Raw genomic sequence first — 26,470 nt, 5'->3', positions numbered from 1 at the left:
TTTAGTAGTTTGGTTTAGCAGTAACAAATTTGAATATTGGAAAATATTGTTTGGTATTGTAAATGTGACTGATGAAATTAATTTACATATTAGTTTTCAATATTGTTATTCCATATTTTTCATTAAAAATACAAAATTAGATTTTAATGGTTTTTATACAGGTTTTAAAATTTGTTTCTGTGATAAATGAAAATATTATAATTATCATTTAACAATATTTAATGCCTGGATGCCTGTTAATTTATTAAAGTAGTAATTTACCTCTCCATTCTTCAGTTTAATTGTTCCAATGTTTCCCGATCTTGAAACTACGGCCTAAAAACAAAACAGATTTATGTACATATTTTCAGAATCACTGTGGCCCCAGTCAAAATAAAATAAATGCCATGTAAGATTGAAATCTTATAGATTGTGATTCTCGAAAATGTAATCCTAGCGTATTCGACTTTTTCAAATAATAGTTTGCCATTTGCTTTCAAAATTGCCAAAGATGCGAAGAATTTCGCTAGATTTCAATTTATTGTGATCAAGCAGAAATTGTCTTATTTCTATGAATACACTTATATCTCCGTTATTTTAAAGCACTGGAAGGCAGTCCACATTTAGGAAATGGGAAAACTAGAGATATTTTGTAATTGTTGGATCATAATTCTAAAAATATGTTGACTCTAGGTTATAATTGATAGAAAAATAATTGCAGTTGCGTATACTCTGCGTACATATTGAAACCAATTCTCTCTGGGTGGAATTTGTAAACAAGAATAGATGCATAAGTGTTCGTTTAGTATCCGAGCATTGTTTATATTACCTCCCAGATACAGTACACTGCAGTACAAAAGATGCGTACACCTCTGAAATAACTTGCCTTGCATTACAACCTTGGGTTGACTGATGACTGCCACAAAAAAATGAAGATCAAAGACGAGTTTCAAGCTATGATTGTTCTAGAGCAGTAAGCCGTTTCAAGGTTGTAATGAAAAAAAAAACACGGGATGGGGACTCGGGGAGGGGGTCTCACAAAATAACCATCACATTTTTGCAACACAATTTTTTTTCTATTTCTTAGATTTTTCACAGTATTACCTCTTGAACTGTTCCTGTATCCACTCTTGAGTTAGTTTTGATAACAGCAGGGCCTGTACCTAGGTTAAACCTTAGCTCTAGCCTACCATTCACAAGAGCAACAGCTATATACTGGTTCCTAGAAGAACAAATATCATTTCTTCATTTAATAAAGAACAGGGTGTCCCACGAAACATGACAGAAGCAAGACACTTGAGCGTCGTCTTTGAGTTTTCAAATAGGTTGCTGCATTTTTCTGTCAACCTAGTTTTAGAAGTAAAATTCTAGAGATAGTGATCACAAAATAACCTTTGTTTTGAAATTTCCAAAATGTGGTCTGCCTTCTTTAAGCCTGCAATATTACACAAGATATAAAGAATTTAGTTCAGACTTCGATAATTTTGGTTTAATTTAACAAAACTAAACATCTGAACAAAATTCTTAATATCTGCGGTAGTATTGACAGCACACAAAAGGCAGACCACATTATGGAAATGCCAATGAATAAGAAAATTTCACTAGAATCATGCATGTTAAAGTAGGTTGATGACTGAATGTCATAAATAAATTCCAAGATTAAAGACGATTTAAGTCTTCTTGCTACTGTCACGTTTCGTGGGACACCCTGTATTTGATTGCAATAAAGATTTTAAGGATAGGACATGCATGCTTAATTTTAATTAGTAACTTTTAAATATCTTAGCTCTAAAGGATCCTTGCTAAATAAAAAAACAGAACTAAAGAATCCTACTAAATAAAAAAAAACTAAACTGAAGGATTCTGCCGAATAAGGGACAACACTAAAGGATCCTACTAAATAAGGGACAACACTAAAGGTTCCTACTAAAAAAAGGAACAAAACTAAAGGATCCTACTAAATAAGGAACAAAACTAAAGAATCCTACAAAATAAGGAACAAAACTAAAGGATCCTACTAAATAAGGAACAAAACTAAAGGATCCTGCTAAATAAGGAACAAAACTAAAGGATCCTACTAAATAAGGAACAGCACTAAAGGATCCTAACTAAAGGATTCTACTAAATAAGTAACAAAACTAAAGAGTGAATATTTTTTTACATTCTCTTGTGAATGATTAGGACAGAACCAAGACAGACCTAATTGTAGTCATCTCATTATCTTAGCATTTTTTAATCATAAATAACAGACGTATACAGGGATAACCAGACACTTCTGAAAGAGAAAGCAGACTTTTAAAATAAAGTTATAACTTTAAAAGGTCCATTGAACAAGAGTAACAACAACTGTGTAGTGTAAACAGACTCATTTTCCTAAATTAGTGTCTCGTAAAACCTTTTGCTTTGCAACAACATCAAATACACTGTATTGTTATAATGTAGTCTTCCTGTTTCGTTGAATTCTGGTTATCACTGTATATATACATATATAATATATATATATATATTTAAGTATTAACGTAATTTTTTTTAAATCGACCAAAAACTGCCTAGAATTGTCAATGATTATACACAAAGTGTGAAGGGAAGTAAATTATAGTCATTAGTTGCAGCTTTTGATTACATAAAAATAGATACAAAAAGTTTAGATAATATTAAAGAAGCATGTGATGCAATGCAAATTCAGTAGGAATCATAAAATTGAGGAATACGATGACGACATCTAAGCAATTTTATGTTATTTAATGTTGATATAATCAAAACAGCTTTACAATTTAGTTATACATTTGTCTTTTTCCAATGCAAGATTGGTTTGATTAATGTTATTTAGATAAATCAAATCCTATCTTGAGTTAAACAGTCGTCCTTCTATTCCAGTCAGGGTTTCCACCCAACTAAACAGTCGTCCTTCTATTCCAGTCAGGGTGTCCACCCAACTAAACAGTCGTCCTTCTATTCCAGTCAGGGTTTCCACCCAACTAAAACTTTCGCGACAATTTTCTTTCGTATTTCGAAAGTTTTTCTACGAAATTTCGTATTTTTTCACGAAAATGAATATTGCGAAAGAAAGCGAAAGCGATGCGGAATTTCGAGATTTTTTTGCATTTTTGTGTTACGTGAAAATATGAGAAATTTAAATAATATTTAAACTATACCTACTGTAATCACCTTGCCACAATACCATGGAATTCGGCTCTTTTGTCACAAATCTTTAAAAAACAATGGTTTATTTGTTATTAGTTAAAATCCAATCATACAAGTTTTTGAATACATTAACAAATCGGACTTTATTATGTTAAATGCAATGTGTAGGACAAGGTTGTAGTGGGAGAAATGCACAAGAAATTCTAAAAGAAAATTAATTTGAAGAAAACTTTGAAGATGTTTTGTATTTATTCGACCAATTAAAGTGAATTAATTAAAGATTTTATATTAAAAAATATTTAAGTTCACAAACATATTGAAGAAAAAAAACAATGTTTATCATCAAAGGATTAGTTTTTTTGCCCCAAACTCAACCTTTCTTTGCAAGCCTAAAATTTTGAAATCTCAAAGGGACATCAGATTGTAAAGATATAGGGAATTGAGAAAAAAAACTTGATTCCTTTCATTCGTCCCTTACCTTATAGTAATTACTTGTTCTAGGTCTGCAGAATGTTGCAAAACCTAAATATTTTTATCAATATTTATCATAAATAATAATACTAATATAATACCGACAATGAACATCAGACAACTCCGAAATAAGAAGCTATACGTCTTTTAGACGCTCCAGTAATGACTTTAAATAGAATAAACACGAGACACAGTGCCTGAACCAATAAGGCGGTAACATCTATCTTTCCATCTGGCTTATTATTCACTTAGAGATAAATCCTTATATCAGCGCTGTAATAGTAAATGGAGATATTTACTTCTACTGAAACTATAGTGCATTGTAAAAAGATCTATATAACTTAATTAATGATTTATAATAGGTAAAACTATTTGCTTTGTAACAACATCAAATACAAATAAGTTTTGCTAAAATGTTGTCTCCCTCATCAACGGTTATCTGGTTTCAGATTGTACAATACAACAGGAAGCTTTCTGGGTGTTCGGAACCTTCTTTCGTATACACAATATTCCCTGTCAAGTGATATTTTAACTTAAATAATTTTTTTTATGCATCATATATTATGAAAAATGTTGAAGCAAAATTTAATATTTGTAAATTATTTTATACAACCAAATCAATACACCTTTACAGATAAACAAGGTAAATATATTTGTATTTGTATCTAAAATTGAATACAATATTTAAGCACTTGGCCTAGCCTCCAATTATCTAAATTAACCCTTTGTGGCTTTTTTCTAAATAATTTAAAAACAGCTTACATTAGAACGCTGAAATTTCTTCATTTTTTATTAAATTATATATTTTCAAAATAGTCCAATCGGGATACGGTGATGTAAAAAATCATATATTTGCGCCTAATATGGTTTTAGCTTTACGCATAGATGGAATTAAGACAGGATGTGGATCCAAGTTGAATAAACAAACTTAAGAGAAAAATACAAACTTCGAAATCAGATTTGGAATGGAGACTACAGAATACAAGTAAACAATTTAAATTCGGTTGTAGGGGGTAGGAAGTAGGGAGTAGGGAGTAGGGAGTAGGGAGTAGGGAGTAGGGAGTAGGGAGTAGGGAGTAGGGAGTAGGGAGTAGGGAGTAGGGAGTAGGGAGTAGGGAGTAGGGAGTAGGGAGTAGGGAGTAGGGAGTAGGGAGTAGGGAGTAGAGAGTAGGAAGTAGGGAGTAGGGAGTAATAACTGAATAATTTAGAAAGTAGCTTAGAAATTGTTAATAATAAGCTTTGAATTAATACAATTATATTTACATCGATCTCTGTTCGAAATGTATTTGACAACCATGATTAGTTTTAATTACCTTGCTTGAGAGTTTAAACCAGCCCATGCCATCCAAACTAACTTCAGAGGCTTCACAAATCTTCATTCGAACTGCGGTCATTGCAGTACTAGTTGTAGAAGTTGTTGTTGTTGTTGTTGTTGTTTTTGTTGTTGTTGTTGTTGTTGTTGTTGTTGTTGTTGTTGTTGTTGTTGTTGTTGTTGTTGTTGTTGTTGTTGTTGTTGTTGTTATTGTTGTTGATGATGTTGTTAATGTTGTTGATGTTGTTGTTGTTACTGTTGATGTTGTTGTTGTTGTTGTTTTTCTTGTTGTTGTTGTTGTTGTTGACATTGCGGTGGCTATAGTACTAGAAGTTGTTGTAGTTGAAATAACTGGTGATATAGATGTTGTTGTTGTTTTTGAGGTTGTTGTTGTTGCTGGGGAAGTTGCTGAGGTACTTGATGATGTCCTAGGCGCTGTCGTTATTACACTCGTAGAAACTGCTGCGGTTGGAGCTAATGTTGAAGTTGTATTTGTTGACATTTTCATAATTCTATTTGTTGTGTACTCATCAGCTGCGTACTGTACTGCAAATAAAACAAAATCAACTTTTAGTAATTTATATTCAGAAAAAAGTAAATATTCATCAAAGTTATATTTATATTTATTATATATACAGGGTGAGTAAAAAAAAGTGTGATTTGCGGCGCTTGGTGCAAAATTGTACCTTTTTTTGTGCAACTCTCTTGTATTGTGTTTTCGAAGTCAAACCTTATAGAAATCCAACGTATCGAAACAGCTATGTATAGCAATAAGGCGTATTTTCCGGGAGAACATTTTTTACATTTTAGAGAAATTAAACTTTTTTGTAAAACATTGTAGCTTATCAATATCAATATCATAATTTCTATTTTTTTAACATACCCTAGACATTAAAGGAGTAAAATAGTTAAATATGTACATTTGTACTGCTCTCTATATACCTGCCATAAATATACTTGGGGAACTATTAACAAGCTGACAAGCGGTGATATATATACCTGGAGAACTAGTAACCAGCTGCCAAGCTGTCATTGGATTAGGTAACTCTACCACCTCCCAAGCCTAGATCATTTTTATTTAACACAATAAAGGTTTTACAACTGATTTAATTCTCCTATTGGAAAACTAATATCAAAGTTATATTTAGAAATATATTTGCAGAGAAGAATACTTCCTCTGAAGAATTTAGTAAATATTACATTTCAAAACTGTCGTGTAAATCAAAATTGTACTTTTCTTTGTGACAAACAAAGGCTCAGAAAGTTTGAAACCCAATTTTAAATCGAGAAAGTTATAATAAATTAAACTGAGCTGTAAAAAAACTTGTTTTTTAATTTAATTTTTAATGAATTTAAGAGAAAAGGTCCTTTCTTAACGGTTGATATTTGACCTGAAAAGTTTCTATTAAGATTGCAACACTGGACAAAGTAAGATTGATGAGACCGCAACTAAAATATGGGCAGAGGCCAAAGAGAAAGGATAAGTATAGAGTGGAATTAAGACAAAAAAAGTGTAAAACAATCATTTTGTTGTAATGTTTCCATACTGTAGGTGCAGTTCACACATTTGTGCTGGAACATCTTTTAATAGATTTTTTTTGAAAATTGTTTAGTTTTCTCTAAATAAATTCTCTGGCAACCTCTGTCATGCATTCCCGAGGTCATTTAAGCATAATCATTACTTTACATTCCTGAGTTTATTTAAGCATAAACTTTATAAAAAAAAGAAATTGAAACAGATATGTTTAGGGAACACACTGTATTATTTTGATGCACCGCGTAAATTTTGAGAACATTTGCATAAATTGTACACTTTGAACTCCTTTTCAGGCTAAATAAGACCTAACGAATTCATACCGAGGAATAGTCGAACTTATTTCCCTTCTATTATAATCTCTGCTCTGTGGCAGAAGTAGAGCTGAGTGTAACCAGAGTTGAGTATAGGGGTTAGAGAAACTTTTTCGTAGCAGGATTTTATACTTTTTCAGAATATTCGTTTTTTTCTTTAGATATATTGCAGGGCCTGTTTTCTTTAGATATATTGCAGGGCCTGTTTTCTTCAGATATATTGCAGGGCCTGTTTTCTTTTTTAATTTACTCAAAATATAACCAACATTAGGTTATTAATAAAGTGAAAAGAAATATTTATTTTTCACAAACATTTTGGCGACGTGGTAACATTTCTGCCTGACACATCTTAATACCAAGGAATTATCACTCGATTCAGGGTTAAATAATATCTACGAAAGAACATAAATTTATATTTCTCATCACACCTTTAAAATCCCAACATTTGTAAAGAATATAAAAGATCAGAATTTAATAAATGCCTTTGATGAGCCTGTAAAACAATAAACACAAAATTATGTTAAAGATGATTTCCTGAGTGGGTTTGGTCAGCTCGTTAGTCAGCACTCTATTCATATATGTTATCATATTCACATCAAACAAAAGTCAGCTTTCTTAAAAAGAAGAAAATTTTAAAGAACAAATCAAAAAATTATATTTTATTTTTAAAGCAAAATAAACCTGAATGTTTTCCCAAGTGTGAGATAAACTAGTTTATGCTTTCAACAATTTATCTACACTTATATTTTTTGTTTGTTTTGTTTGCTTCATAAGTTTAATATTATAATTCATGAATATAAGAATAGTTTCCTAAGATTACAAACTGAACATATGTGATCTCCAAACTTGACTGGAACCAAAACTTTTTCATTAAAATCTAGAAATTGTCAAATTTTTAATCTTGTGTGAAAGTTTCTCGTAAGAATTTTCATCTTCCAATTCGACCAAAATCGAACATTTACCTCCCCCCCCCCAGCCCCTCCCCAATGAACTTATTTAGTGTAAAAAAAAATTATCTAGAAATTACTAATTATAAACGAAAATCAGTGATACACTGAAAAATGTTAAGTGAAATAAATGAAAAATGCAAAAAAAACTAATTTTTAAAGGAATATTGCACAGAAATCTTTCAGAAATACTTCGCAAATTTAGTTTTAGCTTTTAATCTACCATAAATGGTCATTTTCCATTGTCAGAGAGAAATATGCTTGAGACCTTAAGTAAACTTTTACCAAAACATCTTAGATTTACAAGAACATCCTAGACTAACCAAAACGTCCTAAATTTATCTAAACGTCCTAGATTTACAAAAACGACCTAGATTTACAAAAAAATCTAGATTTACCTAAACATCCTAGATTTACCAAAACGTCCTAAATTTATCTAAACGTCCTAGATTTACCAAAATGTCCTAGATTTACAAAAAAATCTAGATTTACCTAAACATCCTAGATTTACCAAAACGTCCTGGATTCAAACATGTGTTTAAACTAATTTAAATCGTGATACAGATTTTAAATCAAATAAAATATTTGACAATTTTCCTAAATTAGGTACAGAATCCCAATAAGGTTCTAAATTTGAGGTTGAGGATATATAGATTTTTAAACTGTAAATACATCCTTCGAATCCAGACTCAGAATCACTTAGAGGATCTCCACCTACAAGTCGTGACAGTATAAATAATAATTAAAAATAACAATAATAATAATAATAATGATGATAATAATAATAATAATAATAATAATAATAATATGTATAATAATAATAATAATAATAATAATAATAATAATAATAATAATGATAATAATAGCTAGCAGACAATACTTTATTTTAACGATTGAAATAAGGTAATACTGTGCTATAGTTCTTAACAAAGACGATATCAAATTCATCTCTTAACTCCCATGTTTATTGGGACTCCTGTAGATGAATAATTTACCAAGGAATGAATATGAATCTGAAGGAAGTCCAAACTGTTGGTTATCCTCAACTATTCTCAGTATCTCATCATCAACCTGTATAAAGTAATTGTACAGTGATTAGTGTACAATGTAAGTGTACAGTGTACAGTGTACAGTTTACAGTGTACAGTGTATACAGTGTACAGTGTCAGTGTTCAGTGTACAGTGTAAAGTGTACAGTGTATAGTGTACAGTGTACAGTGTACAGTGTGCAGTGTACAGTGTACACTTTACAGTTTTTAATCGGACATGACATCCAATAAATAGAGGAACATTTAAAAGTACTTCTATATTCCCTTAATATATTATACTAGAAATTCAAGGCGCTTCGCGCCCTTCTTTCTAGCCTTAGAGGGCGCTTCGCGCCCATCTCCTAAATTAATTGTGAACATGTTCTAGGAAATATCGCATACAGTCCCTTTAATGAAATCTAGGAAATATANTAATGACGATCGAATTTTGATGGAGACAAATATTTGAAATTTTGATGATTCATAAACCTTCCCTGGAGTCCCTAGATGTCCCACAAAAAATTTGGGCCCGATCGGTTCAGCCGTTTTGACGTTTATTGGATACAAACAGACAGACAAACAGACAAGCCAAATTTATATATAGAAGAGATGGGGAAGGGGGGGGGATTTAATGATCTAAAAACGCGTCTTCTAATGCACAACAATGCATTTATCAATTTTAACAATTAAAAATTAAATCATAACAAAATCTATTTCTAATGAGGATTATAGTTAACCTGGAGGCTCGCTATCCCAGGTCCTGTAAAGAAGACGACTTTATGTTCAAGTCCACTGTTAACCAGGATGTAGGAGTTTAAAACCAGTGGCTGTCAATCATAAAATTAATACCAAATTTCATATTAGTGAGGCCTTTGTTAAATTTTATTGAGTCTTAATTTTAGAACCGATTTTTAATTAAAATACAATCGCTTTTTTATACTTTTTTTGTTTCGCTATAATTCAAATATTTAAGTACAAAAAGTCACCATTACGCTATTTTTTAATTTGACTGAGGAGAGACGAAAATATGGATGTACTTCGAAAGTAGATATTTTTACGTGATTCATATTGTTTTTTGTTTTTTTATGGACAATTTGTATTGATTTTTTCCTTAGAGTTTAGGCTGGTGTTCATTGTTAACCTCACTTTTCCATCAGTCACTAAAAATATATATAATATCTGTATCTTTATATCCTTACTATCTATAAATCCAAGATCTTTTCTTTATGTAATACTAGCTGAAGTGCCCGGCGTTGCCAGTGGAATTTTAAAAACACTTAAAAAGTGTCCTTGCAATTCTAAAGAATTCATTTAATACCAAATTTTGTCTAGCCTTTGTTACCCGCGGGGTACTCAAGGATTCCCTTAAAAACGTCTCCCAATTAGTTCTACCGTTTTGCCGGCTATAGGTAACATCTATATAAATATATAAATGTAAGCGAAGAGCTTTTATAAAGATGGAGAACACGTTGATCCTTTTCTCCGTTCTCTGAGCACCCAACCCCACTCAACAAGAGAGGAGGGTTGCTGAATAAAAGTTTACATACAGTACTACTCTCATTCCATAAAGTTCCAAAAATAAAATTTTATTTCTTTTTTGTTTTGTTAAATATATGAGTCTTTATATTTTTTATATGCAATTATGTAATTAAAAAATTCACAAAAATTTCTTTATTAAATCAAAATAGATGACAAATATAATTTTCTAAAAATGAGTCCAAAATTCAATAAATATTGTTTACCTTCCAGTGTGATTGAATATCTTCCAGCAAGTTTTCTCAGTAATATCCCATTAGAGAAGGTTGAGAACATTATACGTACATAAACTTTTCCCTAAACAGTGTACAGTTTATACATTTTCCTGAACAGTGTACAATTTAAACTTTTTCCAGTGCAGTGTACAGAATTTAAACCTTTCCCTAAACTGTGCAGAGTTTAAACCTTTTCCTAAACAGTGTACGGTTTAAACCTTTCCCTAAACAGTGTACAGTTTAAACCTTTCCCTAAACAGTGTACAGTTTAAACCTTTCCCTAAACAGTATACAGTTTAAACCTTTCCCTAAACAGTGTACATGTTTAAACCTTTTCCTAAACAGTGTACAGTTTAAACCTTTTCCTAAACAGTGTACAGTTTAAACCTTTCCCTAAACAGTGTACAGTTTAAACCTTTCCCTAAACAGTGTACAGTTTAAACCTTTCCCTAAACAGTGTACAGTTTAAACCTTTCCCTAAACAGTGTACAGTTTAAACCTTTCCCTAAACAGTGTACAGTTTAAACCTTTCCCTAAACAGTGTACAGTTTAAACCTTTCCCTAAACAGTGTACAGTTTAAACCTTTCCCTAAACAGTGTACAGTTTAAACCTTTCCCTAAACAGTGTACAGTTTAAACCTTTCCCTAAACAGTGTACAGTTTAAACCTTTCCCTAAACAGTGTACAGTTTAAACCTTTCCCTAAACAGTGTACAGTTTAAACCTTTCCCTAAACAGTGTACAGTTTAAACATTTCCCTAAACAGTGTACAGTTTAAACCTTTCTCTTAACAGTTTACAGTGTAACCTTTTCCTAAACAGTGTACAGTTTAAACCTTGCCCTATACAGTGTACAGTTTAAACATTTCCCTAAACAGTGTACAGTTTAGACCTTTACCTAAACAGTGTACAGTTTAAACCTTTCCCTATACAGTGTACAGTTCAAACCTTTTCCTTAACAATGTACAGTCTAAACATTTCCCTATACAGTGTACAGTTTAAACCTTTCCCTGTACAGTGTACAATATAAACATTTTCCTGTACAGTATACAGTTTAAACATTTTCCTGTATTACAGTATACAGTTTAAACCTTTCCCTATACAGTATACAGTTAAAAGATTTTCCCGTGTGGAATAAAATAGTAATTGTAACATGTTTTGATCAAGCCATTTAAGAATTGTAATAAACATTTCTTCTGCTGACTGAAACAACTGATGAAATATTACAAGAGACTTTACGCTCTTATCTAAAAATAACACGCCGTAAAATGTCTTATTGGTGTTAACTGAATCCTAAAGTTTTTCTCTACAATAATGCACTTTTAGTTCAACTACCATGTCTAGCCGGTCTCTCTCTTTAATTAGATCAAAAAACGTTGCCTTGAGTAAATATAATACAAACCTGTGTTGGATGTGAAAGAAGACTTTTTGAAAGTTTAAACCAGGATCTACGAGATAGCGTAGCTGCAGTACACTCACCCTCTGGTCTAAACATAAACAATTATTAATTCAAACCAACCATATATTTCTCAGAAGTTGCAGAACATTCCTGTAAAATAAAATCTTTAAAAATTATATCTTTCTTTTTTCTATTGAATTCGTCAAATTGTGTTAATTGTAGCAACCAGATATCGCCCCTCACAGAAAGAGGGAATGCGGGAAGAAGAACTCATATAAATCAGCAATCCAGTCCATTAGTTACTGGTTTTTAATCATGAATAGATGTGCTCCATATTTAAACAAATATATATATATATCTAAATATAAATTTGGCTTGTCTGTCTGGGTGTCTGTTTGTTTGTATCCAATAAACGTCAAAACGGATGAACCGATCTGGCCCACATTTTTTGTGGGACATCACGTGACCACATGGAATTAATGTTTATGAATGATAAAAATAAAAAAAAGTGTTTTAAAGGTTTTTAATTAAAAAAAAAAATTTAAATTCTTGAAAATCCGCGATTTTTTTTAAAAAATTCAGCAAAATTTTTTTCTTCTTTAAAATGTAAACAAAAAGAACATGTTCAGAATTTAAATAGAAGATGGGCGCGAAGCGCCCTAAAAGCCTAGTATATATATATATATATGGCTAAAATTTTTTTGAGCTGTGCTGTAGAGATGCTAAAAAAAAGATATTTTGCTATGATCCAATGAAACAAATTTACACTGCAGTTGACGACATCTATTTTCTATATCAACAATGCATTATTTTACATATCTACAGTCATCCAAAGGTTGCAAGCTCAGCCTATCACGCGAAAATCATTGAGAATTTTGACAATTACATAATTCTTAAAAACCAAAGCTAAAAGCAAGTTATTGATAGGCTTAAACTGCACGAATGTATACGGATAGAACAAAAACATGTAACTATAGATTGGAATGCTTGGAATTTTCACAGCAGTCCAGATCTATGTGATTAATCAATGATTCTAATCATAAAAAGTGTTAGTCAAAAGTGATCCAAAATCAGAATCGGAGTATTGTTTTTTTTAACTTTGTCATTTTTCCATTTTGCCATTTTGCCATTTTTTGACAATATGTTGCATAAAAACATGGCATTGTGCAAGTAAATTTATAAGTCTTATTTACTTTGTTGTTGTTGTGCTTATTGTTGTTGTTGTTGTAGTTGTAGATGTTGATGTGGCAGTAATGTCGTCTAAAAACAAAAACAATCACATTTCAATTTAAAACCTATCCCGATTGGCCTATTTTTGTCTAATATAGATACTTTTCAATGAAAGGTCATTAAACAAAACAAAAAATAGACCTCTAGCTTTAATGGTTAGGGTGCAAGGAAGGCTTCAAAAAAGTTTTAAAAAGTACGTCAGAACAGTCTGTAAATACTTATTTTAACTTTTGACAAATGTTTACTTTCCAAATAAAATAATTTTAGATCTATAGCTTAATTAATAAAAAAAGTTATTCACTGTTTTCGTGTTTTTTTAACACCGATCGTTCTCCATCCCATATTTGTTTTAGCAAAAAGTTAGGAAGTTTATGCTTCATAATATAAGCCGTTTCTAAGTTATAATTAAAAACCATGGGGGGGGGGGGGGGAAAAACACCCCCACCACTCCATTACAAGGAATTAAGAATTTTAATTACCTTGAGATTTAGTTGAAACTCCAGTTTCGCAGATATAAGGAAATTTATTTGGGCACCTAGAAAACAGTGTGTTAGAAATATTACTTTTTATTTAGAAAACCTGTTCTATAGAATAATATAATAAATAACGGAAACACATAACTTTAAAGACTTCCAATATTAGGAAAAGTTACAATGTTGTTTTGCATCAGCTCCCTCTCTGCCCCCTCTCCTCGTCCCCTTTTATTTCTCCCACTCCGCCCCCGGCTCTCCTAAGCTATAAGCTTCTTAAAAAACGACGAAGCCATATTTTTTGTTTTATTCCGAGCAAAAATTAAATTTTTCAGTTTTGTTTTTATTTCTGTTTTGGTTTATGTATCTACCCTCCACCTCCCTCCCTATCCTCCCCTCTACATATATTTATATTTCCCCCTATCCTTCAAGCTTTACCTCCCTCTTCAACTCTGCTCCTTTAAATAGGCCTGGGCACGGTCAACTTTTTCTTGCCGTTTTGTTAACGGTTAGTTACAACCGTTAAAAGAAAAATTTCAGGTAGCCGTTAATTTTAAGGGTAAGAACGGAAAGTTCGTTTCGTTAATGGCATTAACCATTTTTTAAAAATAACTGTTGGTTAACGATCTCAATTTTATTAACGACGGAAAATTTTCAACAATTGTTAACAGCTCCAGTCGTTTATGGTCTATTACATTTTAAATTGCAATGCGCTAAAAAAATACTTTAACGGTTAAAGGAAAAGGTTCACGGTGCAGGACGTTAACAGGCGCGCACCTAGGGTGGGCAGGGGGGCCAGGCCCCCCCCTAGCCTGATTAAGGGGGGGGGCATGCCCCCTAAAGAAGTCTTGCCCCCCCTGTAGGGGGGGGGGGCAAGAAATGACGAAGTCCACCCTGTTTTGCAATTTAGCGATTCATGAATCCAGACCCTGAGGAAATTTAAGAGCTCTTATCGTAAAATAAAAAAAGATAATTGAACGTTAGTTTATTGAGCTTATAGTTCAATCCATATAGCACTTAATACACCATATACACACATACAGACCCCCTTCGTCTCCGAGCCTAACTACTGCCGTAGATCAGAACAGTTTGACAAGNTGTCAAGGGGGCGAATGTCCCCCCCCCCCCCCCTGTATCCGCCCCTGACCAGAATAGATTTCTTGTTTCATTTTATATCAGATGTGTTGACTTATAACTGAATATCCGGTTGGTAAGGTTAGTTTTTTATTGTTTAAGTATAACACACATTTTTCTTGCCCCCCCCCCTAAAAATGTTTAGGGGGGGCCGAAATATTTACCCCTCGCCACCCTCTAACCAAATGTCTAGTTGCGCGCCTGGAAGTTAACGGTCTATTTCAGTATTAACGGCCTAAAGCACCAACAAAAAATTGTTAAAAGATAATGAAATTGTTAGTGGTGCAGCCGTTAAGGGTCTTTTGTAGTATTAACAGAGTTAACGATTTGTCAAATTGATGAAGGCACTAGCAGTTAAACTATATTAGATAACCAAATCAACTATATTTATCCTATTAAAAAAATATATTTGTTCCGTTTTCGTTTTCAACCGCTAATTTGTTTTTTCAAAAACGCCTAATCCGTTTTGTTAACGGTTTACAAATTAACGGTTGTTAATGGACTCTTTTGTTTATTTTTCGAAAACCTCCATTCCGTTAAAGGAACTTTGTCCAGCCCTACCTTTAGCCCCTGGTTTTGTTAATAGGACAGGAACTTAACCGATTCCCGCGGAAATGTTTTACTCACATAGTTTGCAAGAGTTTACCAGTAACCCACGTGATTATCACGTGTTTACCTGTAACCCACATGATTAGCGCGTGTTTACCTGTAACCCACATGATTAGCACGTGTTTACCTGTAACCCACATAATTAGCGCGTGTTTACTTGTAACCCACGTGATTAACACATGTTTACCTGTAACCCACGTGATTAGCACATATTTACTTGGAACCCACGTGATATGCACGTGTTTACCTGTAACTCTCCCAGGCACCATCTTGTCTGAGACCTAGACAGTGTCCCCGTCCTACAGGACCATACATACCCATCCAGGGCTGTCCCCAATATGTAAACCCCTGAATTAAAAAGGTTTATATTGATTCACTTGTTATGAACAAAGAGGTAAAAATATATACCNCCAATGCATATCAAATTATTGGTTTTAGTTGACCAGTGGCCGGGTTTGATTTAAATTGTCCACTCATAAGAAATAATTTTGCCTTTGTTATTATATTATTTGACCACTTTCCTCAAATTCTAATTTTCTATTTCCTATATTTGATTAACCTGCCACCGTATATCTTTGATATTTCAAAATTTGGCTTTAAGAAAACTTTAGTTTTAGCCTTTCTTAAACAGATTAAAAAATTTCTTTTGATGACACAAGATGACCTTTAATGACATAAGATGACTTTTAATGTCATAAGATAACCTTTAATGTCACAAGATAACCTTTGATGTCACAAGATTACTGTTGATGCCACAAGATAACCTTGATGCCATAAGATTACTTTTGTAGCAACAAGATGACCTTTGATGCTACAAATTCACTGTTGATGCCACAGGATAACCTTTGACACTACAAGATAACCTTTAATGCCACAAGATGACCTTTTGTATCACAAGATGACCTTTTATGTCAAAAAATTACCTTTGATGCCCCAAGATGACCTCAGATGTCACAAGATGACCGCTGATGTCACAAGATGACCGCTGATGCCACAAGATGACAATATTCTTTGATGCCTAAGATGACCTTTTATAACACAAGATGACTTTTGATGACACAAGATGACCTATGATACCCTAAGATGACCTTTGATGCCACAAGATAACTTTTGATGCCACAAGATAACCATTGATGCCACAAGATAACCTTTTTATGCCACAAGGTAACCTTTGATGCTACAAGGTTATCTTTGATGCCACAAGATAGCCTTTGATACCCCAACATGACCTAAACTGACCTGGATTGGATTTCCTGTTTTAGCCCAGAACCATGAACCAGCCTGCGCTAGGTCTGACCCTCCAACCCACAGATATGCTACACGATCTAGACAAAAATTACAAGTATAGAAATCATGTTTATATATATTTTTTATGTGCACTTTGAATTATACTGAAAGGTGCTGTACACATAAATTCAAGTTGCCCCTTTATAAAAATGGAAATACAACCAGTATACCTAGTACCTACAAATATCTGATGAACAATGAGAAAGATATTTTCGTTTCTACAATCTAAAACTTGTTAATTATTAAAATTTCTTTCAATTTCACTTAAATTTATGTTTTATAAACAACTTTTAATTTATGCAGAATAACTGCAAACGTACCATTTAAATTTAGTTTAAATTCTCTGCTTGAAATAAATTGATTAATTTTCTACATTTACTTGAACTTACTCTCTGACTTGATTTTTTCAATAAATTTCTGTTCTTCTAGTGAATCTATTTCTGCCAAATATCCACCTAACGGTAACAAAACAAACTAATAATGATATGGCAGAAAATCATTTATGATTTGACCCAGACAAAATATGAATGGGTTCTCAGAGTAGTACAGCTGTTTGTTGAACAATTTCACGAAGTCCACAGCAATACATCCTATAGGGCTAGACACGTTTTTTCTAACCGTTTCGTTAACGGTTAGTCCCAACCATTAAAAAGGAAAATTTCAGGTAGCCAATAATTTTAACGTTAAGAATGAAACGTTCGTTTTGTTAACGGCATTTTCCGATCTCAATTTTACTAACGGCATGAACGGGAAATTTTTAACATCCGTTAATGGCTCTAGCCATTAATGGTACCGTTATTACAAAATTAAAAGCAATAAAGGAAAAATTGTGTTAAAGGTTTATGAAATCGTTATTGTGTTTAAAAATCTATCGAAGTATTAACGGCGTTAATAGCGTTAAGGGTGCAAAGCGCCAAAAAAAATTTTTTTACGGTTTATGGTATTGTTAACTGTTGTTTAAACAGAAGACGACATCAAAACATGTCAATCATTTTTTTAAAGTTTAGTGCAATTTTAAGCAGAAACAAATTAAATTAACCGCTTTAAAAAGAAAATCCGTTTCTTTTTCTATTTCAACCATAAATTTTTTTCAAAAACGGCTAATCCGTTTCATTAACGATTTAAAAATAAACAATTTGTGCTATTTGTCAACGGACTCTTCTGTTATATTTTGTTCCGTTAACGGAACTTTTCCCAGTCCTATACATCAAGCCAATAACAATACTTGACAAGTTGTTACACTACTTAACAGGCTGTTATAATACTTGACAGGTTGTAATAATATTTGACAAGTTGGTATAATACTTGAGAGGTTGTTACAATACTTGACAGGCTGTTACAATACTTGACACGTTGTTCTAATACTTGAGAGGTTGTAACAATACTTAACAGGCTTATAAAATACTTGACAGGTTATAACAATACTTAAAACAGGTTGTTCTAATACTTGTTAGGTTGTTACAATACTTGTTAGGTTGTTACAATACTTGACAGGTATTAATAATACTTGACATGTTATTACAATACTTGTTAGGTTGTTACAATGCTTGACAGTTGTAACAATTCTTGACAGGTTGTTACAATACTTGTTAGATTGTTACAATACTTGACAGGTTGTTACAATACTTGACAGGTTGTAACAATACTTAACAGGCTGTTAAAATACTAAACAGGTTTTAACAATACTTGACAGGTTTTTCTAATACTTGAGAGGTTGTTACGATACTTGACAGGTTTTAACAATACTTGACAGGTTGTTCTAATACTTGAGAGGTTGTTATAATACTTGACAGGTTATAACAATACTTAACAGGCTGTTAAAATACTTGACAGGTTGTAACAATACTTGACAGGTTTTCAAATACTTGACAGGTTGTAACAATACTTAACAGGCTGTTAAAATACTTGATAGGTTATAACAATACTTGACAGGTTATAACAATACTTAACAGGCTGTTAAAATACTTGACAGGTTGTAACAATACTTGACAGGTTTTCAAATACTTGACAGGTTGTAACAATACTTAACAGGCTGTTAAAATACTTGATAGGTTATAACAATACTTGACAGGTTGTTCTAATACTTGAGAGGTTGTAACAATACTGAAGAGAGGTTGTTACAATACTTGAGAGATTGTAGCACTACTTGACAAGTTGTTATAATACTTGAGAGGTTTTAACAATACTTGACAGGTTGTTACAATACTTGAGAGGTTGTTACAATACTTGACAGGTTGTAACAATACTTGACAGGTTGTTACAATACTTGAAAGGTTGTAACAATACTTGACAGGTTGTTACAATACTTGTTAGGTTGTTACAATACTTGAGAGGTTGTTGCAATACTTGAGAGGTTGTAACAATACTTAAAAGGTTGTTACAATACTTGTTAAGTTGTAACAATACTTGACAGGTTGTTACAATACTTTACAGGTTGTAACAATAATTGACAGGTTGTTACAATAATTGACAGGTTGTTACAATACTTTACAGGTTGTTACAATAATTGACAGGCAGTTACAATACTGTTAGGTTGTTACACTACTTGAGAGGTTGTAACAAAACTTGATAGGTTGTTAAAATACTTGACAGGTTGTAACAATACTTGACAGGCTACTATAAACACAGCAGTTAAATATCCTGTCTCTGAATTATTAAAGTTTGATATGAGTTCGTCTTCAAGAAATGAAAGGGAATTTAAGTCAAATTAGTTTTAAACACAATTCTAAGTTTTCTTTATGAAATTAGTTTAGTTTTGTTCCTAAAGCTATGCAGGTTGCCTGGACAAAAAATTCAATTTAATTTTTGATTTTGAAACAAAAAATTTTCGACATTCAAATTAAACTTTGAATATATGCATATACAATATACTTTTATTTATTGTAGAGTGTAGATCTTTGAAATTAATATTTAAAAATTCTTTATTTTTGTTTAATTTGAACTTTTTAAAGATCGAAACATTTAAATTTTAGGGTTTCAGATAAAAGTTAAATTTTTTCCCTTAGCAGTATACCAAGATGCTTTGTATAAAGTAGTAATCAGCTGTCCTTGAAGCAACTCCTAAAATATACGTGTCAATATTTTTTTAAGATTTGTTAGGATTTTAAAATCCCTCGCAAAGAGCCAAAAATATGCTAAAAAATATCATTTAAAAATTCTTGAAAAAACAGTATTTGGGTGTGCCACGAAACATGACAGTTGATGAACAGTATGTAAAATGTCTTCTTCCATATTTTATTAAGTTATTTGATACCAAAGAGAATAATAAAAAATATCACATAGTAGTCATATTATAGAAAAATGTATTTCAAAGTAAAATATATTTGAGAAAAAGATGTTTTTAAAGAATTAAACTGTGAAAAGTGTTAAAATCTAATACAGTATATTAAGAAGACATTCAAACTATTCACAAACTCTCATGTTTCGTGAAAAGGGAAACGAACGACCCACCCCCCTTCTCTTCGTTTTTTCTAGGTAAAACTAGCGGTTATTATTGAAGATACATACTTGGTTCCTAAGAAGATAGCATGAACCCTGGAACTCTATCCAATATTTAGGACAGGGTTGACCGACAGGAATGGCTGGCTTCTCCAGGATATTGACATTACTTGGATCTAAACAACACACATATTTACCCCCTAGAGATATTATCTTAACCTTTGCAATGCAATTTAAGAATGAAATAATATTCAATCCATAGTAGATTTATGTAAGTATCTTGAAAGGAATTGAGTATTGTCACAAACTATGATTTTCTAATCTCTATATCTTTGTAATCCAATGCCGTAGACCTTAGATATTTCAAACTATGAATTCTGTTAGATGAAAAAGTCTAAGTTTGAAATATCAAAGGTTTTCACCATCAGGTGGAAAAAATATAGGTATTAGCAAAACAGAGTTTGTTACAAAGACTCAATTCCTTTTTATGTATACTCCATTCTTTAAGTTATAATTATAAAATGGAATTGGGCTAGGAACTGGATTTCTTAAACATTTTTAACCTTTATGTTTGATTTACCCTACAGTTGGATAAACTAGCCCACGGGTATGATTATTTTCCGGCTTTCAAAATAATTATATTTTAAAGTTTTTTCATGTCGTCTTTATTTCGTCTTATGTAGATTCTGCAGGAATTTACTCAGGCCCATGGCATGAAGGGATTGAATAAGATTTGATTTTAATCAGAGTTAAGAGAGTACAGAGATCTATTAAAGGCTAGAATATGCGATATTTTCCCCAGCAGGTTCTATTGTGTACAACTGGAGTACACGACCAATTATAAGACATATCTATCTTCAGATAGATTTAAGGACCTTGAAAAATAGACTAAATTCATAAATTGTATATTTAATGTTAAAAGTTTTTATTACTTCAAAAATTGTAAAACTTAACCCCTGCAACAAGCGGGCGTTAGATGGCAGTCAAAAACCTTTTGTGGCAATGTAGCATGTCGTGTCGGTACAACAATAGTCCTACTTAATCTAGTCCCTTAAAACTTATGAGCAGTCTGTGAACATCTAGTGACCTAGTTTGTGATCTTAATGAACGAGTAAGGAATCAGAATTTAAATAAATGATTGTGAAATTAATTTAACCAACTTACTAACAGTATGGGCCGGCCACCAACCCCCAAAGGACGGACTCCAGTAGTTCTGTCTAATCTCTGGGTTCTCTTGTAAACTGGGCAGATCAAAGATTTCAGGGTTCTTTGACTAGAAAATAATATATTTGACAAATGAGGGGAGATTTTAAATTAAAGTTGTACACCTTCTGGTTGCAAAGATAAAGTGATCATGCAAATCAGAGTTTTACAGCTTGTATTTTTCAAATTCAGTGCTAAGATCTACTTGAGAATGGTCCTATCAAATATTCAAAATATCGAATTGATATAAAAAAAGACAGAATTTTTTCAAATCGAGTCTGATTCATCCTAATTTTGAACTTCATGATCAATCCATTTAAAGTTTACTCCGATTTCAACAACAACAAATTATTTTCGTTAAACCAAAAATATTCTAATTATTATTTTGTCCCTGCTCAAAAAAGTCCTGAGGAAATATAGGATTTCTGTTCAAGTTTGATCTGCTCAACCAAAAATTAAATTTTATAAATAAGCTTTAAATTAAAAAGACAAATGATTAGCAAAGACCTAAATACGTATCTTTTGTGGGTAACCTTAGCTTGTATCTATACACAGTTAAATAGTATATGTCTATTGCATAAACTTAAAATGTTTAAAATACAGTGTGTTCCAATAAAGATAACAAACTGATTTTTAACGATAAGCTAATTGCTAATTGAGTGTATTAGAAAATATTGAACGTATCTAAATTAAGAAATTAATTGAAATCTAAACAAAGGGTACTAAAAGGGGCCAGACCTCATTTTGGAAGTCCCAATATAATACAGTAAGAACTAGAAAACTGTGAAATATGAAGACGACAGTATAGCAAAACTGAAGTGTATTTGATGTTGCTACAAAGTAAACAGTTTTAATATCAACTTATCAAATCACGAATTAAGTGAAATGGGCCTGTTTTCACTGAAAAATTTCTGTGTTTCATGTTAACTGGACTTTTTAAAATCAAAACTTAAGTCATAAAGTCTTCTTTTCTCTCCGACGCTTTCTGGTTATCATTGTGAGATTCCTGTGTGGATCAAATATTAATAAATTTATCACTAACATAATTACATTCACAAAATAACGTCGCTCAGGTGAAACGAGTATTCAAATATTGTGATCCAATTCCCATACTTTTTTAACACTCTGTATTACATAGATGTCTAGATGTAAGAAGTAAGTTTCTTTTATATTGGACAAGGAGAAATTTTAAAAATAACAAAATAGTAATTAAAGAAAATAAAGAAGGATTAAATTTTAAATGGTTAACACGGTGTATTTATGCGCTGCTAAATTTTAAGGAGAATTTTTTTTTTAATTAAATTAAATTATAAAAATGTGTAAAATCTTTCCCCGGGATATTTAGAAATATGAAAATATCCCTGTATAACTGTACTACTGCAGTTTGGTTTTGGTGATTATTTATATTGACGCACTAAGCATTATACTATCTTTTAAATGAATGAAAATAGTGTAAAACTAGAATAAAATGAAACCTATAAATGCTTCTATATTAATGATAAATATTTTTGTTCAAAATAAAAATTTTGTTTGGCAAAAATGTAAGAAAGATATTTGCATTCATCCAAAACCAAAAGCTTTAACAAAAACTATACTTTATAAGGTTTAAAGGACGTTTTAAAATATTCCAAAATATCATTTCTGACACCCGGCACTAGGCTTAGTAGTTCAATATAATTCACCAAAACCATATACCTGCAGTCCTTCAATTGTCATCTCTATAAATATCCCAGGAAAACATTTGACACCTTCTTCGAAATTCAGAAAATTTTCGGTTTCCTGGCAGGTTTCAGGTTGGAGATCTCGGAGTAAGGTTTTGAGAACCCTGGCTCAGGTTTTAAAGGAAGAGAGCTGTTTTTTCGACTCCCCGGAGACAAGTTTTGCACTTCAAACTCTCCATACTTGGGCTCACTTGACTCAATAGGTTGACCTTGCATTGATTGGGGTTTTAATGGCTTGCTGAGCACACTTTGGTTAGAACCAGTTTTATATTTGGTTTTCTTCTGCCATGATTGAGGATAGTTCTGCTGAAGAGAGAGCCAGGGTAGATCCTGGTATTCACCCAGATAGTTCTCCCCAACCACAGGGATATCCTCGACCAATCCTTTAGACAGTTCGTCCTTTCGTTTAGACAATTCCTCCTTTTGTCCAGACAATTCGTCCTTTTGTCCAGACAATTCGTGTAAGGATTGTCCTCTAAACCAGCTGCGAGCCTGTGGTACTTCCCAAGGACTCTCAATCAAATCTAAAATAAAAGGGACCGTTCACTTATTTGGGTGATTTCAGGGTAAACAAAACAGCCTTTTGCGCTCGAATTCTAAACGAAAAATCGGCCACAGTTGTCTTTGAAAAGTAAGAATATTACCAATCAAGAGCGAATAGGCTGTTTAGTTTACCCTAAAATTTTCCAAATAAGTGAACGGTCCCTTCAACAATTAAAAAAAAATCGGAAATTCTATTAATTAAAATTACTGAAGATACAGTTAACATAACATTAAATCACCAGGTTTGATTATGTCTCACAGACTCAAATATGGTCAACACTCATCTCAGCCGAGGTTTTTTATTTTTTTTAATTGCAATATTTTTATCATAAAAGGTTGTGACACAAAACCATGAAAAAAGGCAGAAATGTTTTTTTAAAATCAATTATTCATTCTTAACAGTTCTATAAATGCTCTGAACAGTCCGAAATTACTTCTTCATTTAATTAGTTAAAAAGTTGGGAAAACTAATGAGTGGATTGTTGTGTTTTGGCCAAAAAGTTTGAATAATAAATATTCTAGACTTTATGTAGTTTAACCCTATCCCTGCTGGGGTACTTGAAAACCAGGATATGCTGGGGGGGGGGGTCAATTTGACCCCCCCCCCTCTAAATCCCATGTTTTATGTCCAAATATGACAAATGATACATCATTAGAAAGCTCTTGTGCTCTACTTTTAGAATCTGCAAAAAAATTTGCAAATTTGCAAAAATTGAATTTTTTATCGCAAAATCCAGTTATATAGCAAAAATGTTTGCAAAAAAAATTTGTCCAAAAAATGAAAAATTATACATTTTTGAAAAGCCCTTGACCATGCCATTTCAAATATGCAAAAATTTTTGCAAAATTTTAAATAACCTGATTTTTAATCAAGAAAAACTAAAAATGTGCAAATTTCCTTTGACAGGTTGTTTGCAAAATATTTGCAATTTTTTTTTCGCAAAACTTGTTCAATCCGTTTCCTTATGTCATAGGCTTTCCAAAAAGCTAAATTTTATCAAAATCTGACAAGTGAAAGCGGGTCAAAACAAAGATTTAGTTTGTTACAGGCAAAAGCAGTCATTCAGGCAGTGTGCCTGAGGACTCAGGCAGTTAGTATAAAAGCCCGGTTTTAGGTCTAAAGGGAGGGCTTTGGGTATGTAAGAAAAGTCAGAAAATTTCAACAGCCTCAGACCAATACTTTTTGAGTTATGTAAAAAAAACTACAGGGGGGGGGGCAAATTGACCCCCCCCCCCCAGCAGGAATAGGGTTAATAGTGGGAGAGGCGGAAAATAATAAAAAATTGTTAAACATGAGGATTATAACACTTCCAAAGGAGCAACATTTTTTTAAATTACAATAAATAATAATTGTATATGTTAACGTCTAAATAATGCATTTATAACATGACTTGAAAATGTAATTTGTTGAAGAAAGAATTCCATGGATTCTTTCAAATTCCTTTTCAATTTATCGATACATCATATATGTGCGATGATAAGAACATTTGTAATATTCCAGATTTGAGGAAAAAAATAGCGGCCTGCTTGTACCATTGTGATTTAAAGGTCTCACGCGCTCAAGCAAAAATCGATGAGAATTTTGCCAATTACTTCTCTAAAGCCAAAGCTAACAATAAGTGAATAGTATTGATAAAATGTACATGTGAAGGGCTACAGAAAAACAGCAGTGAGTTAGAGCGGTAAAATCTAAACCCAGGTGCTGGGACATTTCAATATGTTAAGAATTAATGAGACTGTTTATAAGCAGGCTGAATCTATTTATTGTAGTTGCAGTGTAAAGGTGTGAAATATGACACGGCATTTTGTTGTAAAATAATGAAGGTTATGATGTGGTCTGAAACCTTACACCATTCATTAGTTTATCATGTTATGTAACTCAAAAATTTCGTGGATTTTATAAATGTACACTTAGGATTTGTTATCGTAGGAAAATCTGAGAGCAGTAAGAAACACAGACAACACAGACATGCCAAATGTGTATCTATCTATGTATAAATTTGGCTTGTCTGTCTGTCTGTCTGTTTGTCTGTTTGTTTGTTTGTATCCAATAAACGTCAAATTTCAAATTTCAAATATTTGTCTCCATCAAAATTCGATCTTCATTAAACTTTTGAAAATTTTGAAAATACACGAAATTTTTTGTTAAAATCCGCGAATTATTTTTGTTTTCTTTTACTATGTACACAAAGAGAACATGTTCACAATTAATTTAGAAGATGGGCGCGAAGCGCCCTCTAAGGCTAGTATATATAAAGTTGTAATCTCTGTTTGACTGTTTTTTTCTTTGTCCAATCAAAACTTAGGAATCCTTGGACCTATTTGAGATTCTAAGTTGAGTTGATCCACTTTTAAAGGGAAAAATAGCTAAAATCGTAATTTACGACAAGGGACGGGTAAACGGTGGGATTAACTATGACTCCCCTGGGCTACGCTGGGTTCCCAAGCTAGTATATTGTATGCAGATTACCTGTTTCTAATTGATCCTTCTTCTCTGTTCTAGAATCTTCTTTCTAAAAAATCATAAACAATTAAAATTGCTAAATTTTAATAAAAGTCTTCTAATCTAATATGTGATCGAAGATTACATATTAGATCACTGATCGTGCCATAAATATTTTAAGATAAACTACTAAATGATTTTACAAAAAAAAATATTTGAAAAATGTTGATGATGAAATTTGAAACATTTTTTCAAATTTAGAACAGCAAGCTTTGAACGCGTAGGCTTTACAAGATTTAAGTCACATTCTTTATAAATCTTACTTCAGCCCACCCTCCCCCCCTTTGGAAATCAAAGGTAGGTATTTTTTCCTTTTTGATCCTATTTTTTTGCAGTTGAGTGAAAACATATCTAACTTCTGAGGCAAATATTTTTTTGATAATCTGGGGGTTAAAAAAAGAAAATTGGACGTCTAGAGGGTAGTGTAAGTGATTTCATTCTTTTTATTACTTTGA

Source organism: Eurytemora carolleeae, unplaced genomic scaffold, assembly GCF_000591075.1.
Source record: "Eurytemora carolleeae unplaced genomic scaffold, Eaff_2.0 scaffold43, whole genome shotgun sequence".
In the NCBI taxonomy this organism is placed as follows: domain Eukaryota; kingdom Metazoa; phylum Arthropoda; class Copepoda; order Calanoida; family Temoridae; genus Eurytemora; species Eurytemora carolleeae.
This window is presented reverse-complemented; position numbering follows the sequence as displayed.